Below are 13,987 nucleotides of genomic sequence, written 5' to 3'. Positions count from 1 at the left end.
TAGTTGTGTGGTAAGATGATTCGTAGCAAGTAGCAAGTAAATAAGGTGCAGCAAAGTGGCCCAATCCCTTTTGTAGCAAGGGACAAGCCTGGACAAACTCTTATAGGAGGTAAAGCGCTCCCGAGGACACATGGGAATTTCTGTCAAGCTAGTTTTCATCATGTTCATATGATTCACGTTCGCTACTTTGATAGTTTGATATGTGGGTGGACCGGTGCTTGGGTGCTGCCCTTACTTGGACAAACATCCCACTTATGATTAACCCCTCTCGCAAGCATCCGCAACTACGAAAGAAGAATTAAGACAAAGTCTAACCATAGCATTAAACTAGTGGATCCAAATCAGCCCCTTACGAAGCAACGCATAAACTAGGGTTTAAGCTTCTGTCACTCTAGCAACCCATCATCTACTTATTACTTCCCAATGCCTTCCTCTAGGCCCAAATAATGGTGAAGTGTTATGTAGTCGACGTTCACATAACACCACTAGAGGAAAAACAACATACAACGCATCAAAATATCGAACGAATGCCAAATTCACATGACTACTTATAGCAAGACTTATCCCATGTCCTCAGAACAAAAGTGACTACTCACAAATCATAATTATGTTCATGACCAGAGAGGTATTGAATAGCATTAATGATCTGAACATATAATCTTCCACCGAGTAATCCAACTAGCATCAACTACAAAGAGTAGTTAACACTACTAGCAACCTTACAAGTACCAATCGGAGTCGCGAGACGGAGATTGGTTACAAGAGATGAACTAGGGTTTGGAGATGAGATGGTGCTGATGAAGATGTTGATTGTGATGAGTCCCCTCCGATGAGAGGAGTGTTGGTGATGACGATGGCGATGATTTCCCTCTCCGGGAGGGAAGTTTCCCCGGCAGGACGACCCTGCTGGAGCTCTAGATTGGTTCTGCTCAAGTTCCGCCTCATGGCGGCGACGATTCCTCCCGGAAGCCTCCTCCTAATTTTTTCTGGAACGAAACCCTCCTTATAGCAAAAGATGGGGGCCAGAGGGGCAACAGGGGGCCCACAAGCCCCCTAGGCGCGACCAGGGGGTAGGTCGCGCCTAGCAGGCTTGTGGCCTCCTGGTGGCTCCCTCTGGTACTTCTTCCGCCTAGTATTTTTTATAAATTTCAAAATAATTCCTCGTTGATTTTCACGGCTTTTGGAGTTGCGCAGAATAGGTATCTCAAAGTTGCTGCTTTTTCAGACCAGAATTCCAGCTGCCGGCATTCTCCCTCTTCATGTAAACCTTATAAAATAAGAGAGAAGAGGCATAAGTATTGTACCGTGAAGTGTAATAACAGCCCATAAAGCGATAAATATCAACATAAAAGCATGATGCAAAATGGACGTATCAACTCCCCCAAGCTTAAACTTCACTTGTCCTCAAGCGGAAACCAAGATCAATAAATATGCCCACATGTTTAGAGATAGAGGTGTCGACAAAATAAGATACGGACATGCATGCATCATGATAATAATTAGAACAACAATAACATCATATAATCTCTTATGCTAAAGTGATAATTCCTTCACAAAGTAAAGAATGGATCAAGAACCTTATTGAGAATTAACAACCAATAGCCTTTAGTCATTGAAGCAATTGCAATTTATCATAACATCGGAAAGAGTCAAATAAGAGCTTGTAAAACAAATCCACATACTCAATCATCCTTTCGTCTCATACAATTGCTAAAACTCACGTGGTACTCATGAGATCAAAGTTTGAGTTGGACACAAAGAAAGATAGGGGCTTATAGTTTTGCCTCCCAACTACTTACCTCAAGGGTAATGCCAACAATAATAATTCATGAATACTTACTTCCAAGTTGACATATAAATATAGATCTTTCCCTAGCACATGATGTTAGCCAAGATAAAGGTGAAATATGGAATTGGTGTCGATCACCATGACTCTTTTAAGGACAAAAACTAAAGGTACAAGATAGGCCCTTCGCAGAGGGAAGCAGAGGTTATCATGCGCTTTTGAGGTTTGGATGTGTGACCTCTTAGTGTGAAGGAACGTCACTTTATATTGCCTCCTGTGATAAAGAACTTTATTATGCAGTCCGTCGCTTTTATGTCTTCCTCTTCACAGGTTCGTACAAAGCTTATTTTCCACACACTAATAGATCATACATATTTAGGGAGAAATTTTTATTGCTTGCACCGATGACAACTTACTTGAGGGATCTTCTTCAATCCATAGGTAGGTATGGGCGACTCTCATGGCAAAACTGGGTTGAAGGTTTATGGATGCACAAGTAGTATCTCTACTTAGTGCGGAAGTTTTGGCTGATATGAGGTGGAAGCAATCGTCACATGCTAAGGGATGTCTAGTCATATAACATTGTTCGGAACCAAGCAAACATAATTCATTATGTTGTCTTCCTTGTCCAACATCTACTTTTAAGCATGTAATAGTTTAGTGAATGTTCACAATCATAGATGGTGCCCAAGATGATATATTTATATGTGAACCTCTCCTTCTTTATTACTTCCTATTAATTGAAACAATGACCAAGGTCTACGTTTGTACACCCACAACAAGTTTCAATCAACATTATTTTTATTTGTGAAGCCATCACTTCCCATAAGATCATTACATGATCTTTCATGCTTTTGTTCTTTTATCATTCTTTTCTTTAGATCATGGCATGAAGCAAGGCCCTTAACTAAAACACTCTTTATTATATGACTCACGAACTCGAATAAATTGGGGGTGACACAAAGCAAAACTCAAGCCTAGGACACTAAGAACTTTATTCTACTAGAGAAAGATAAAACCAAAAAGGATCAAACTAAGAAAAAGGTAAAGGCAAAAGATGTGATGGTGATACGATACCAGGGAAACTCTGTCAAGCTTGGCACAAGCCAAGGGGATTGCCCATACCCGTCCTTAATTGTCTTCCTTCGAAGGTAATGGTGGTGGAGTTGTCCTGTCTTTTGATTCTAATAGGGCCATCAGTCTTTGATTTATACCTTGTAGCTCTGTGATATGTTTCTCCAGCAAAACAACTTTACGGGTGAGATAAGTATTACGAACATGAGTTATTTCACATAACCTCAAGAGCTCGATCAAGGATGGAGGTAAAAGGTGGAGGTAGGGTTGAAGAAAATCCTCTTCTTCAGCTTCTTCCTTGCTGAGCACAGATTGCCCTTCGTCCAACACCGGATTCTCCTCCTTACTTTTGCCCTTAGTTTCTTCAAGCAGCCTCTCATTGGCCTCCATGACCTCCATTCTTTTCAGATCAGCATTTACTTCTTCATAGACTTGAGGGAGATTGTTCTCCCCGACAGATTCCCGAGAAGACATCCTTGCCCTAAATCTGCGGCAAAAACAGGCTCGAAACGAAAGCAGAGGATAATTGCGTGATACGAGGGTCAGACCTTTCGGAAGAATATATATAATGATTTTTTCCCGACCAAAAGGAGTACTCTGCAAGAAAACGGAGTTCGGGAGGCACACGAGGTGCCCACAAGCCCCTAGGCGCGGCCAGGGGTAGGTCGCGTCTAGCAGGCTTGTCGCCTCCTCGTGCGCTTTCCGGACTACTTTATTTTTTTTTTCTATTTTTCTAAAAATTCCAAAACGGAGAAAAAATCCTACTGGAAAAGTTTTGGAGTCGGTTTACTTACCAAATCACATACCTCTTCGTTTTCGGAGTCTGAAACAGGCTGATAAATATCCCTTATGTACTCCTCCGGAGTTATGGTATTAATAACATTGCTTTCAACATTTATGGGAGTACCTGAGATATGATGCTTGATTCTTTGCCCATTTACCACTCTCGGAAAATTACCTTCTGTGTTGTTGATCTTGATGGCACCGGAACAATATACTTCCTCAACAATGTAAGGACCTTCCCATTTAGATAGAAGCTTTCCTGCAAAAAATCTTAAACGAGAATTATATAGCAAGACATAATCACCTACATTGAACTCACGTTTTTGTATCCTTTTATCATGCCACCTCTTAACCTTTTCTTTAAACAACTTGGCATTTTCATATGCCTGAGCTCTCCATTCATCAAGTGAGCTAATATCAAATAACCTCTTCTCACCAGCAAGTTTGAAATCAAAGTTGAGCTCTTTGATTGCCCAATAAGCCTTATGCTCTAGCTCAAGAGGTAAATGACATGCTTTATCGTAAACCATTTTGTACGGAGACATGCCCATGGGATTCTTATAAGAAGTTCTATAAGCCCACAATGCATCATCAAGCTTCTTAGACCAATTCTTTCTAGACCTATTAACAGTCTTTTGCAGAATTAGTTTAATCTCTCTATTGCTTAGCTCTACTTGACCACTAGACTGAGGATGTCATGGAGATGCAACTCTATGGTTGACATCATACTTAGCAAGCGTTTTACGGAAAGCACCATGAATGAAATGTGAACCACCATCAGTCATCAAATATCTAGGGACTCCAAATCTAGGGAAAATAACTTCTTTAAGCATCATGATAGAGGTGTTGTGATCAGCACTACTAGTTGGGATAGCTTCTACCCACTTAGTAATGTAATCAACAACAACTAGGATATGCATATACCCGTTGGACTTTGGAAAAGGTCCCATATAATCAAAGCCCCAAACATCAAATTGTTCAACGACAAGTGAATAATTCATAGGCATTTCCTGACGTTTACTGATATTACCTATTCTTTGACATTCGTCACAAGACAAGACAAACTTACGGGCATCCTTGAAGAGAGTAGGCCAATAGAAACCTGATTGCAATACCTTGTGTGAAGTTCTATCTCCCGCATGGTGTCCTCCATAAGCCTCGGAGTGATACTTCTGTAGGATCTGTCGCTGTTCATGCTCAAGTACACAACGTCTAATAATACCATCTACTCCTTATTTATAAAGGTGAGGATCATCCCAAAAGTAATGTCTCAAATCAAAGAAGAATTTCTTCTTTTGCTGGTATGTGAAACTAGGTGGTATATATTTGGCAACAATATAATTTGCATAATCAACATACCATGGTGTACTACGTGAAGCATTGATGACATTCAGTTGCTCATTAGGAAAGCTATCATCAATAGGTTGTGGGTCATCAAGAACATTCTCCAACCTAGACAAGTTATCTGCTACGGGGTTCTCAGCACCCTTCCTATCAACAAGATGCAAATCAAATTATTGTAGCAAGAGAACCCATCTAATAAGTCTAGGTTTAGCATCTTTCTTTTCCATGAGATACTTAATAGCAACATGATTAGTGTGAATAGTGAGTTTGGAATCAACTATGTAAGATATGAACTTTTCACATGAAAACACGACTGCTAAAATTCCTTTTCAGTAGTAGCATAGTTTCTTTGGGCACTGTCTAGAGTTTTACTAGCATAGTGAATAACATTCAAATTCTTATCAAATCTTTGTCCTAGAACAACACCAACAGCATAATCACTAGAATCACACATGATTTCAAAAGGTAAGTTCCAATCAGGTGGTTGAACAATAGGCGTAGTTATCAAGGCCTTTTTAAGTATTTCAAAGGCTTCCTCACAATCATCGTCAAAAAAAAGGAATATCCTTTTGCAAGAGATTGGTAAGAGGCCTAGAAATCTTAGAAAAGTCCTTAATGAACCTTCTATAGAAACCAACATGACCAAGGAAACTTCTTATACCTTTGATATCTGTAGGGCATGGCATTTTCTCGATCACATCAACCTTAGCCTTATCGACTTCAATACCTCTTTCAGAAATTTTATGTCCTAAGACAATGCCTTCATTTACCATAAAGTGGCACTTCTTCCAATTCAAGACAAGACTGGTATCTTTACATCTCTGCAAAACTCGATCAAGGTTGTTGAGGCAATCATCAAAAGAAGACCTGTAAACGGAGAAGTCATCCATGAAAACCTCAGAAAGTCAGAGAATATAGCCATCATACATCTTTGAAAGGTAGCAGGTGAATTACATAAACCAAAAGGCATACGTCTGTAAGCAAAGGTACCGAAAGGGCCGGTAAAAGTGGTTTTCTCCTCATCAGATTGTGCAACAGGCATTTGAGAGAAACCAGAATAACCATCTAGAAAGCAGAAGTGTGTGTGTTTAGACAGTCTTTCTAGCATTTGGTCAATAAAAGGCTAAAGGTAATGATCTTTCCTAGTGGCTTTATTCAATTTCCTAAAATCAATCACCATCCTATAGCCAGTAATAATCCTCTATGGGATCAATTCATCTTTATCATTAGGGACAACGGTAATACCTCCCTTCTTAGGGACGCAATGCACCGGACTCACCCAATCACTATGAGCAACAAGATAGATAATACCTGCTTCCAGGAGCTTTAGTATTTCTTTTCTTACTACCTCTTTCATATTAGGATTTAATCTCCGTTGATGATCAACAACTGGTTTGGAATCAGGACCGGTTTTAATTTTGTGCTGGCATAGAGTGGGACTAATGCCCTTAAGATCATCAAGAGTATATCCAATAGCAGCACGGTGCTTTCTCAGAGTTTTCAATAATTTCTTTTCTTCATGCTCTGAAAGGCTAGAACTAATAATAACAGGATATATCTCTTTTTCATCAAGATAAGCATACTTAAGAGTATCAGGTAACTGCTTAAGTTCAAACACAGGATCACCCTTTGGTGGGGGTGGATCTCCAAGCAGTTCAACATGCAAATTATTCTTAAGGATAGGATGTTGTTCGAAGATAACTCTATCTATCTCGTTCCTTTCATCCATATGCATATCATTTTCATGCTCATGCAAGTATTTCTCTAAAGGATCAGTAGGAGGAACAACAATAGAAGCTAGCGCAATAATTTCATCCTTACTAGACAACTCTTTTTCATGAGGTTGCCTACCAAACTTGGAGAAATTGAACTCATGTGACACTCCTTCAAAGCCAACAGTGACCGTTTGCTCCTCACAGTCAATATGAGCATTGAAAGTATCGAGGAAAGGTCTGCCAAATATGATGGGACAAAAGCTATCTTGTGTGGTAGCAAGAACGAGAAAATCAGCAGGATACCTAGTTTTACCACAGAAGACTTCAACATCTCTAATAATTCCCAAAGGGCAGATAGTATCTCTATTGGCAAGCTGAATAGTGACATCAATAGGTTCCATCTCGACAGGTGCAATCTCGTCTTTTAATTTCATCATATAAAGATTGAGGTGTTGCCCTAACACTAGCACCCACGTCACATAACCCATGATAACAATGATCTCCTATCTTAACAGAAACAACATGCATGCGAACAACAGGCCTATGTTTGTCTCTAGCATGAGGTTTAGCAATTCTAGCAGCATCTTGAGAGAAGTGAATATCATGGCCATCAACATTGTCGGACAGGAGATCTTTGATAATAGCAATGCTAGGTTCAACTTTAATTTGCTCATGGGGTGTAGGTGTTCTAATGTAGCCCCTACGTATCACAGTTGAAGCTTTAGAATGATCCTTTATTCTAACAGGGAAAGGCGGTCTCTCAATGTAAGCACTAGGAACAATAGGATCATTATAAGCAATGACTTTCTCTTCAACTGGACTGGGTTTAACTACATTTACTTCTAAGGGAGGATGATATTTAAACCACTTCTCTTTAGGGAGATCAATATGAGCATCAAATGATTCACACAATGAAGCTACTATCTCAGAGTCAAGTCCATATTTAGTGCTAAAATCACAAAAAGTATTTGTTTCAATAAAGGATTTAACGCAGTCGAACTTAAGATTCATACCTGACTCCTTATCTTCATCAAACTCCCAATCTTCAGAGTTTCATTTAATTCTTTCCAATAAATTCCATTTGAAGTCAATATCTCTCTTCATAAAAGAACCGATACAAGAAGTGTCAAGCATGGTGCGATTATCATGAGAAAGCCGAGCATAAAAGTTGTGAATGATAATTTCTCTCGAGAGCTCATGGTTGGGGCATGAATATAACATTGATTTAAGCCTCCCCCAAGCTTGATCGATACTTTCTCTATCACGAGGCAAAAAATTATAGATATAATTCCGATCACGATGTACCAAATGCATAGGATAAAACTTTTGATGTAATTCCAATTTCAATCGGTTGTAGTTCCATGATCCAGTATCATCACATAGCCTATACCATGTCAATGCTTTATCCCCCAAAGATAAGGGAAAGACCTTCTTCTTGACCTCATCCTCGGGAAAACCTGCAAGCTTAAATAAACCACAAACTTCATCTACATAGATTAGATGCAAGTCGGGATGTGATGTTCCATCTCCTGTAAAAGGATTAGCCAACAGTTTCTCTAGCATACCCGAAGGAATTTCATAACAAGTATTTTCAGTAGGTGCAGCAGGTTGAGGTGCAACTCCTTGTGCTTCCCTTCGAGGTGAAGATACCCCGAACAAGCTCCTCAAAGGATTAGTTTCCATAGTGACAAGTGACAATAAATTTCAGCACACTATATAAATGTTTCCTTACCAAATTCCACTTACCAAAGGTGCTTCACTCCCCGGCAACGGCGCCAGAAAAGAGTCTTGATGACCCACAAGTGTAGGGGATCTATCGTAGTCCTTTCGATAAGTAAGAGTGTCAAACCCAATGAGGAGCAGAAGGAACTGACAAGTGGTTTTCAGCAAGGTATTCTCTGCAAGCACTGAAATTATCGGTAATAGATAGTTGTCTGGTAAGATGATTCGTAGCAAGTAGCAAGTAACAAAGGTGCAGCAAAGTGGCCCAATCCATTTTGTAGCAAGGGACAAGCCTGGACAAACTCTTATAGGAGGTAAAGCACTCCCGAGGACACATGGGAATTTCTATCAAGCTAGTTTTCATCATGTTCATATGATTCCGTTCGCTACTTTGATAGTTTGATATGTGGGTGGACCGGTGCTTGGGTGCTGCCCTTACTTGGACAAACATCCCACTTATGATTAACCCCTCTCGCAAGCATCCGCAACTACGAAAGAAGAATTAAGACAAAGTCTAACCATATCATTAAACTAGTGGATCCAAATCAGCCCCTTACGAAGCAACGCATAAACTAGGGTTTAAGCTTCTGTCACTCTAGCAACCCATCATCTACTTATTACTTCCCAATGCCTTCCTCTAGGCCCAAATAATGGTGAAGTGTTATGTAGTCGACATTCACATAACACCACTAGAGGAAAAACAACATACAACGCATCAAAATATCGAACGAATGCCAAATTCACATGACTACTTATAGCAAGACTTATCCCATGTCCTCAGGAACAAAAGTGACTACTCACAAAGCATACTTATGTTCTTGACCAGAAAGGTATTGAATAGCATGAAGGATCAGGACATATAATCTTCCATCGAGTAATCCAACTAGCATCAACTACAAAGAGTAATTAACACTACTAGCAACCTTACAAGTACCAATCGGAGTCGCGAGACAGAGATTGGTTACAAGAGATGAACTAGGGTTTAGAGATGAGATGGTGCTGATGAAGATGTTGATGGTGATGAGTCCCCTCCGATGAGAGGAGTGTTCGTGATGACGATGGCGACGATTTCCCCCTCTGGGAGGGATGTTTCCCCAACAGGACCACCCTACCGGAGCTCTAGATTGGTTCTGCTCAAGTTCTGCCTCGTGGCGGCGGCGATTCCTCCCAAAAGCCTCCTCCTGATTTTTTCTGGAACGAAACCCTCCTTATAGAAAAAGATGGGGGCCAGAGGGGCAACAGGGGGCCCACAAGCCCCCTGGGCGTAGCCAGGGGGTAGGTCGCGCCTAGCAGGCTTGTGGCCTCCTGGTGGCTCCCCTCTGGTACTTCTTCCGCCCAATATTTTTTATAAATTCCAAAATAATTCCTCGTTGATTTTCACCGCTTTTGGAGTTCCCCAGAATTGGAATCCCAAGCTTGCTCCTTTTTCAGACCAGAATTCTAGCTGTCGGCATTCTCCCTCTTCATGTAAACCTTATAAAATAAGAGAGAAAAGGCATAAGTATTGTACCGTGAAGTGTAATAACAGCCCATAAAGCGATAAATATCAACATAAAAGCATGATGCAAAATGGACGTATCAACCAGCGAAAGGAAGATGCCCGCACCATGATCGAGCAGCAACGGGAGGCATGCCGTAGGTCAAATGACCCTGCACTACTAGGCAAAACGTTACCAGCAGCGCTGGTTTTTACCCTACCAATAGCGTAGCTGCCAGCGCTGCTGGTAAGGCGCTACAACTAATATTTAGCAGTAGCACGTTTTATAAGCAATACTACTACTAACTCTGGTAGCAGTAGCGCTTGTTTATATCTGGCGCCACTAGTAACTTTGGTAGTAATATCGCTTGTTTCTACCTGGCACCACTACTATGCATTTGTATTTTTTTACACCATTATACAATGTCTTATATGGCAACAACGAAGAGGTAGTGAATGTAACACCAAATGATATAACAACTCATCATCATATTATTATAACTCATCATTTAGCATATCACAAGTTACAAATACTAACGAATTGTTATCATAGTAGTTAAATAACTCCTCATCATTCTAGCATCAAACTAGCAAGTGACCCAGTTACCAAGTTATCACAAGTTAAATAATAAGTTACTAAGTTATCAAACGTTACCAACACTAACTACTGCTCTCTCTCCTAGGTAAAATAGCATAAAAAGACGAACTCCTGCATCACCCCATTGAAGAATACAAATCAACCTATCTCCAACTTGTGAGATGCACAATTTATAGTCTCTAAGTGGTTGCCTGAGTGCTTTTATTGTGTTGCTCCATCTTTTGATTTTCAGGGTTTTCTCCCTTCGAGATATCGTGTATGTACGTGGGTAACTGACCGGCATTGGTCGTAAGCTAACCATATGCAAATCACCTTTGATAAACATCACGTTAGGCACAGACTCTGGCGGGAGTACGTGTTGATGAACATAAGTAATAATAACATAGTTAGCAAACTAGTTTTGCTTAATAAGAATGTATGCAAAAGATGGATTAGTAGCAAAATAGTAATTTTTTACAAAGATGTCTGAAATGATGTTATAATGGTTCAACTTGTGCACTAGTGACACATATCTAGTATAACTGTCGCCAATCATGAAACTGTTCTTAAAATGCTCAATGTGATGAATAAATGAGATCACATGATTTTTCACGAACCAAGTAAGCTCAGAGCCATAACTGTAATAGGTTTGTCTACTATCTGACATGTATATTTTGCAGAAGATAAACAAGCTGACAATTAAAAATAATTAAGTTTAGTCGGGATGAGTACCAAATAATGGCAGGAGAGGGTCGGCCAGGATGGGGGATGTCCGAAGTGAGGAGAGAGTGGTGAGGGGGAGAGTGAGGAGAGTGAGCGGGGCCGCAGAGGGGAAGAATGGATAAGGTAGGATTTAGCAGCACTTCAGGGCGAGGAAGAGCCTACTACTAGTTGCCATAGTTGTAGCGCTGGCCTAGAACATGTGCTTCTACTAACATGGATCCACCAGCTTACACGTAGAATAAAAGATGTAGAGTGTTTCCCACATAACGCTCTAGTTGTAGCGCGTGATATGGGACAATCATTGTGTTAGTATTTTATGGCATGGGGGCACCATGTGACCACTTAGCAGTAGTTCTACCTAATTCACCCAACGCTACTGGAAACCTGTACCCATAGCACTTGTTAGGCCCCACACTACTGGTACTTAACACTAGTGCTTGGCCCCTAACACGCTCTAGTGGTAATATTCCACCTCTAAGCTATTTCCTAGTAGTGGTTGATACGTCCCCAATGTATCTATATTTTTTATTATTTCATGCTATTAGATGCTTTTTAGGCATTTACTTGTTGATTTATATTATTTTTTAGCACTAACCTATTAACCCAGTGCCAAGTATTAGTTGTTGTTTTCTGCATGTTTTTTGCTTTTTAAGAATACTATACCAAACGAAGTCCAAATTCCCCAAAACGTTTTGACATTTTTTTTTGGATAAAATAAGGACCTGGAAGCTTCAAGAAGGGACCGGAGTGTAACGACTAAGATGCGGTCCTTTCCGATCTGGGGATCGAGGCCCCGAATTAGAAAGGAGCGCATCTAAGTGTCTCGCAAACAAGGTATCATAGCACATACATAATAATAACAGATTGACAATCAGGGGTTCAATTGCCATCTCATAAATATATCAGAGAACAGCACGCATACAATCAAAGTAGTTCCGCTACGGACTACAAAAGAAGGGAAATGGCTATGCTACCCTGCCTGCTGGCCCACGATCATGACCACGCCTCAATCTTCTGGATAGTTCACGTACATGCGGTCGTTCTCCTCATCGTACTGCCACGCCAGCAGCGTACCTTCGGGATGACCTGTCTCTGGGGGTACCTGAACCTGTTGGTGTTGTGAAGGAATCTGTGAGTCACATGGACTCAGCAATCTACGACCTCGATGCAAGAACTAGTCAAGTTATTAGGTTGGATAGGTGGAGTATTTAGGTTGCAGCATCCTAAGCTTGATATGGTGGCTAACTTACGTAGAACATATATGAAGGTGTTCTATACTAGCGGTCGATGATAGATGATCACTAAGTGATCCTGAACACCTACCTACGTCAATGATAACCCCATCGTGTTCCCGATCGAAGAGAGATCTTCGAGGGGACAGTCATGGTTACGCACACAGTTGGCAATTTTATGAGCTTATGTTTAAGTTATCTATTCCCGGATGTTAACAAAATATTCCAAGTTGCCACATAACCGCGGGCACGGCTTTCCGAAAGATTAAACCCTGCAGGGGTGCTCCAACTAGTCCATCACAAACGTACACGGGCCGCAAAGTAATCCTCTATCACGAATCTCGTGATCTCGTCAGATTCCTTAGATGAAAACCTCAACTCTGGGGAGAACCAAAGCTTCACCGGGGTTCCTATACGCAAGATATATCGCTAAGGTAAGACAAGACTAGCAGGACCTCCCGGTGTGTCGACGACCTTGATAAGAGCCGCGTATCTCAGTCTCAGGACAACACCGTCTATGCAAAGTGGACAAGGACCAAACCTCAAGTTTCCTTGGGGTGGTCTTGCCGGCTGCTAGGTGGGTGGACCAACACTCATGAGGAGCACTAGCTTGGGTTGTTGATTAAATTCCTCGGGGTAGCTATTCCCTATGCATATTATTATTAAGTGATTAGCAGATTAAAACCATGTTGGGTCCTGCCGGACAAGTCTTAACACTACGCGATTTATCGAGGGGGTCCCCATAACAACCCCGAATGTGTTAGGGGCGATCAATATGGAATCAAACACCGGTAGCCGGTAACTATGGCGGCAATAACTGAACAAAGCACCCGACAAAAGGCTGGGCCTTCCGTTATTTACCAGGTATATAGGTGCATTAATTAAATAACAGAAATAATATAATGATATCAAGCTCATGTTATCACATGAGACAAAACACCTGCATCTAGCAACGCTAACATTAGTAGCTGAGCAAAGCCTACTTAGCCATTCAAGTTTGCTAGGAAGGGGTAAGTGTTTGGTTTCATGGCATATCAAGAGGCAAGTATTTCAGTGGTAGGCAGCGAGCGTATGACATGGAAACGTAATCTAGCATAACAAGTCTAGAGATGGAATCAAGGTCATATCATCTTGCCTGTGATATCCTCAGCTTGGAATGGTTCTTGTTCGTCCTGCACGTACTCTCCCGAATCAACGTATTCGTTCTCCAATCCCGGTGCTACCCAATACAAGAATAACATCCAATGAACAACATCACCTCAAGATGCAACAAGCACATGATGCATGAGATGAATATGAGCATGCATCACTATTTCTATCACTAGCACAAGAACAAAGAGTAAATACATGTTCCTGGACAGAACTGCATCCTAACCTATTTTTACATGCATGAGAATGACATGATCAGATGTTACTCGAGAAAAAAATGCAAAAGCATATAAAGATCATTACAATCGGAGCTACGGATCAATGGGAAACAACGAAACAAGATATGAAGCCCTACGTATCAAAATCATCACCACACACTCAAATGGCACAACTCTGGTATTTCCA

The sequence above is a fragment of the Hordeum vulgare genome, chromosome 4H (assembly GCF_904849725.1).
Source record: "Hordeum vulgare subsp. vulgare chromosome 4H, MorexV3_pseudomolecules_assembly, whole genome shotgun sequence".
Classification (NCBI taxonomy): Eukaryota; Viridiplantae; Streptophyta; class Magnoliopsida; order Poales; family Poaceae; genus Hordeum; species Hordeum vulgare.
The sequence above is the reverse complement of the archived record's forward strand: the minus strand, read 5'-3'. Positions refer to the sequence as shown.